The 6,056-nt window shown below is 33.2% G+C and overlaps 1 protein-coding gene across 1 annotated transcript in view; it reads right to left on the bottom strand.

Annotated features, from left to right (window-relative positions):
* The window catches only part of pb (homeobox proposcipedia), a 100,144-nt gene extending 95,697 nt beyond the window's left edge, over positions 1-4,447 (bottom strand). Inside the window, exon 1 of the mRNA XM_017615977.1 lies at positions 4,372-4,447. The gene's annotated coding sequence lies outside the window, so the exon portion shown is untranslated. The remainder of the gene's footprint in view (positions 1-4,371) is intronic.
* Between the last annotated feature and the right edge of the window lie 1,609 nt (positions 4,448-6,056).

Genomic DNA, 6,056 nt, shown 5'->3' with positions numbered 1-6,056 from the left:
GGGAATTTTCGATGACAGCACTGGTAAAAACGGCCAGTTGTTGTCTTTTGTACAAGTAAGCAAACGAAGCAGTCGAGTTTCGCGTACGCGGTAGCCGAGTGGAGAGAGTTGCGAGCTACCTGTAGCTGCCAGGTTCGATACTCGGTTGGAGCGATTGCGAAACATTCTTTATTTTTATTATTTATTTTATATTTTTTTATTTTATTTTATTTATATATTTAATTTTACTTTATTTTATTTTCATTTGCTTTATTTTATATCACATTTCTTATTTTACTATTAGTTCATTTTAATTTTTAGAGATGAATTTTGTTAAAAATTCAACAACAACTAACTGAAAGTAACGTAAAAAAAANACTCGAACCCACGACCTTGCGGCTGGTTTATTCGCATTACTGCCGTCTGTAAGGGTAAATTGTAATTTGCATTTATGCTTATCAATTCAAATTAATTTTCTCCGTCTGTCTACCATATAAAACCACCCAGCTCAAGCATGTAGCGAAGTTTAAACCACAGCCGTGTACTGAAAAACTGGCCCTCAAGGGCGTAGGAATATTGCAGAATGTCCGCGAATTTTCTAAAATGAATTTGTACATAGATTTTTTGTTTTGATGAATTCCTTCCCTCCCACTGAGGTAACCATTAATATTTTTACTAATTTACAAACTACAACTACAAAAAATGTATTTCAATTTTGGAAACTTTCTAGTAAACCGAGCGAAGCGGTTACTCATATTACCATGACACTCGTGATGGCGTCCATGGTGACATTGGTTAGCTCGAACCAAACAAACAACACAAGAAAACTTTGCGTTTCGCGTGGTAAGAATCGAGTTGCCAACAGTAATGGTGATTTCGTTTCTAACAAAAAATATCGCCTTTGGACTGCCCTTTTCACTTCACGTGTTCGATTCTAAATTAAAGGCAAAGGGTAAGAAAATTTTGTGTCCATTTCTTAAAATGTCACACTTATGCAAGGCAAAAAAGGCACATTCTCTGCCCTGTGAAGCTTTTGTGAAATGCGTGAGCTAGACAAGGACAGGAAGGCAAAAACATGCCTTTTTATAGGGTTTAGTGTAACATCAAACACATTTTGTACAGGGGAAGGGCAACATTTTATGGAAGAAACGATACCACCATAAGCTAATCACAGAGCAGTGGCACCAACAGCGCTTACGGTAATGCAGACCATTATGGCAACTTAACGTAACTTACAGGCTCTCACTTAAACATTCTCTTAAATGGATGTTGCTTATAATTGAAAAGCCGAAACTTAACGTAAATTAATGCCCCTTCGAATCGGTTTAATTATGATTTTCTAAGTTCTACGTTCCGTTAAGATAAGTTATAAGTTACCATAATCAGGCTTTAAGATCCAACAACGAGAGTTTGAAAGCCACTTCACCTACTAGAATTGAATAATTTTTTTATGCCTACCCGAAAATTTTCTAAGAACTCTTAATAAAACGTGTGAAATTTTTATGAAACTTTACTGCTCTTTTTAATTTATGTACAAAGTTTGACACTTGGATTTATATGGTTTTTGTTATATAAAGAACAAGATACCCTGTGTGGAAAATGTGTAGTTCTGAACTGGAGACCCAGTACTGGGTTACGATAAATCTCTTTTGCATGCAAACAACTGGCGAATTTGACATGGCGATGTCCTAAGAAGCGTCAATTGCCCCCCGCTGTATCCCTTTTTTGATAATTCCGAACTAGTCATAAATTCTATAGTTCCGAACCAGTTCTAAAATCGACAGACGAAAGAAAAAAGTAGAATGCTTTTTAACCGATTTCCAAAAAAGGAGGAGGTTATCAGTCGTCGGAATATTTTTATTTTTAATTTTATTTTTATGTATGTTACCGCATAACTTTGGACCACGTCAACCGATTTCGATAATTCCAGAATGTCCTGAGATGTTAAAATGTTAACACAAACTTTTGTTTTGTATTACCAAGCTATGAAAAAGCATATGCGAAGTGCAGAATGGAAGCGTATTTGAACACACATATCTATGTAAATAAACAAGCTGCATCCCTTTTTCGATAGTTCTGAACCGGTTCTGAATTCGTCACCTTATATATAGATTTCTATTGAAAAAAGTTAAATAAAACAGCTTTTTAAAAGTAGGTCCCACGCTTCGCTAATTTTGAACTGGTGGGGATCTAGTTACTATCGGACTGGTTCCTTTTTGGCGATAAGGATCTTGTAAGGATCTAGNGAAAAAGCACCAAACACATATCTATGTAAATAAACAAGCTGCATCCCTTTTTCGATAGTTCTGAACCGGTTCTGAATTCGTCACCTTATATATAGATTTCTAATGAAAAAAGTTAAATAAAACAGCTTTTTAAAAGTGGGTCCCACGCTTCGCTAATTTTGAACTGGTGGGGATCTAGTTACTATCGGACTGGTTCCTTTTTGGCGATAAGGATCTTGTAAGGATCTAGAAATTTGATTCACTAGTTCGTGGTTTCCCTGCAGGGTATTTATACAAAATAATTAGTCTTATTGTTTATGGACCGATTTACTTGAAATTTGGTACACGTATTATAGATATACATACATAGAATGTAATTAAATGATTGTTTTACAGTTCGAAAGGTGTTTTAAGGCGCCGCAAAGTAAGCGGGTATTGGCTATTTATATTTACTTATTATCAGGGCCGAAAAGTTTAATCTTTTGTTTTGAATTGCTCATTTTGCTTATTCAGAGTTTCCAAGTTTAATTTTAATGCTCATTTTTATTTTGCTTATTCCAATGTATAAAGCTAAGTACGGACCTTTTAAGTAAATGGTTAAGAAATAAATTGCGATTATTTTGTGAGTTTGAGTAGTGTTGCCCAAGGAGTTTTGAATTCTGATATTTTACAGTCTGCTGTCTCACTTCTTCCTGACGAAATAATGGAACGGGCATATATTTCTGCTGGAAACAAGGGTGCCTTGTACTTTTCACAAACAAACTTTAGCAAATCATAGTAGAAAGCGTAGCAAATTTCTTACGAACTTCGTACTGCTTAAGAAAATTTGGCTCATCATTCCTTCCTTGCGTTTTTTTTATTTGTCGAACTAAAGAAATGTTTACAAATAATAACATAAAACAGATTTGGTTTTTATTAACCCGTAACTTGATTTGCATTTATGCTTGGATACTAAAATTTAAAATCAATGGTTCGTCTCTACGGGAAGGCATTGGTGTTATTGAAGAGATTAAAAATAATTTATCTCAAATGGGTAATAACGAATATTTAAAAAAATTAAAACGGCCAGCGCAGCTCTCTATTATTTGAGAATATCAAGCAACACTTGTATGTCCGTTGTAATTTTTTAATCCTTGAAATAAACTGAATAAAAAACAAAACATAGTGGGTCCCTGTATAGTTTAGGTTCACAACTTAAAACGCCAGATAGCGCTGGAGTCGAGTTGTTGTCCGAATGTACAAGGAAACGCGTATAAATTTGTAATTCAATGGTTATTAAGGACTGAAATCGTGTTGCTACATTGGTTTTTAGAAATATAACTTCGGCTTGCGCTCATCTATTTGCTCATGTGCGATATAATATATTTTATTCTGCTCAGGAGTGTTCTCAGTGGAAATAACAATACATATTAAACTTGTTATTACATTTTATAATTTCAACACTCTTTCTCAATTCTACAAACTTAAAATTTTTTGTTTTTGCGAGTTTTAATGAAAATATCAGTTACATTCTCAGTAGTGGAAACGTATTAAAATTCTTCTTCTTTTCTTTTCCTTCAACTTTATCTCAAATATAATGATACTTATACTATAGATATTAATAAAGATCGTTTATGAAAAAAGAATATTTTAAATTTATAAAACGCTGATATTTGCTCCTTCTAATATAGCAGGCTCTTCGTGCTGACAGCCACATTACACTAACTGCATGCTTTATATTTTATGAAATAGTCAAATACATCAATGAACCGATAATTATTGGTAGCCCGTCTGCTTTACTCGATTTTTAGCTTGTACAGCTTACTGGGCAACCAAGATCGAGAGGTGTGAAATCTGGACGACATGAGCTTACCCCTTCCACGCTCAACAACTCCTTGATATATTTTTACTGACAAATCCAAGAAAAAACTTGATAATACCGCTCAATTTTAGTCGATAATTTACGTTTTATATATTCAATTTCTTCTTCGCTGGGAAATGATAAAATTAGATCATCTCCATAAACAGCTATGAAACTATAAACGCCGTTTTCTCGCTTGGCGTACAAACAAGATTCACTTTTAAAAGGATTTAAACCCAACGTCTTCGCCATACTATAAGTAGTACAACCTTTTATATAATTTTTTGGGGCGACCAACTTTCCCTGTGCGAATAAGCCTAGGCCTACCTCTTGCATGACGCGATTTACCCTCGGCGCTATCCGCGTCAATTGTGGACTCCACTTCTCGATGATTGATTTTATTTGGCACTTCATCATTTACGCTTGTCTCTTCTATTGCTGAGCTCTCTGTACAGCTTTTAAAATCTTCATTTTGGCCGCCATGTTACTATCTTCTGTGCTGTCGCTGGAACAGATACTGGAATCGTTCTCATTTTCTAAAAAATTTACGTCGCGTCTTATAATTACCCTCACAGTTTGTTTGTCATACAACCGCTTTAGCAACTTCAGAGTGTCCAATAAACATACATACATACTATTTGCCTTTGCCACTAAACTTTGCACGATGCGTTTTTATACCCGAGCGCAAAGAATGATAAAATCAACGTTGCCACTAACAACTTTTTCCCCTACCAATTTTCTTCCCAAATCTGACCAAAATCGTTTACAACCTACCAAATAAATTTCAATTACAAAAAAGCATTCTGAAAGAATACTATTTATTATGATTAAATATTTCGAATACAAAACATTTACATTCATACATATATGTACTTTGTACATTAAAAAATAAAAAAAAACAGGGAAGGTAATCATTATGAGAAAAATAATTTAAATCAGCATTTAATCATTATTTTATGAATTATTATTGAGTTTTATTTTTTCGCTCAAACGGAAATAATTATTATTTGATTTTTATTTTTGGGATTACAAATAATGATTATTTTAAGGTTTTTATTTTTTCGCGCAGAGATTATCATTAATTTTGAGTTTTATTTTTCCACTTAAAAATAATGATAATTTATAAAATTGAAAAGGCCATACAGACGCAACCTACTGAAATTTTGACCTGAAAAGTTTGGGTCTTATTCCTCTTATAAGGGTGCGGCTACCTCTTAAAAGGATACGTCGGTAATCACGCTGGTATAGTTTTTGAGTTGCTTAATAATCATTATACTTAGTGATTCCATAAGCAAAGGCCAAGATCCTGAAGGACAATTGAGAAAGGCAATGCAGTTCCAGAAAAAGAGGCATTAAAAAAAAAGTGTCAAAATAATTATCACTTTCTCACTAAATTTATTTAAAAATGCAAACCGACAGAGCTACCTTTTTTTTAAGAAGAGACAAATAAATTTTTTTTTATGCAATCCAGCACAGCTACCTTAATTCAGTCAGTCAATAAAGTTTAGGTACAACGAATTTTTTACAATACGGGCAACTATTTTTTAAATATTTTAGTTTTCGGCAATTTTTTATAAAAATATGGTTAATTCTACAACAAATTCCCAAAAAAATCAGAGTTCCAAACCTTGTGCAAAATTTAAGAAAATTCTGCAAAATTTCATTAAAATAATTCACTTTCTATTTACGCTCTCTAGAAAAAGTTTTTAGCCCATTCAATTTTAGTATAATGAAGTGCAAGTGTGAGGAAGCTAGGACTTACCAAACAACAAAAAAAAAAATTCTAAATATCAATGGTAAGTCCTAGCTACCTCAAACTTGCACTTTGTTATACTAAAATTTAATGGGCTAATAACTGAGTACTTAACTTTTTTTTAAAGAGTGTAAATTGCAATACTTGGATGGAAATTCGCAGAGTTTTCTTTAATTTTGCATAAGGTTTGGAACTCTGATTTTTGGGGTTTTTGGTGTAGAATTAACCATATTTTTATAAAAAATTAGGGAAAAATAAA

This window comes from Rhagoletis zephyria, unplaced genomic scaffold, assembly GCF_001687245.7.
Source record: "Rhagoletis zephyria isolate East Lansing unplaced genomic scaffold, Rhagoletis_zephyria_1.1 Rzeph_scaffold_01112, whole genome shotgun sequence".
NCBI classification, from domain to species: Eukaryota; Metazoa; Arthropoda; class Insecta; order Diptera; family Tephritidae; genus Rhagoletis; species Rhagoletis zephyria.
The sequence above is the reverse complement of the archived record's forward strand: the minus strand, read 5'-3'. Positions and strand labels throughout refer to the sequence as shown.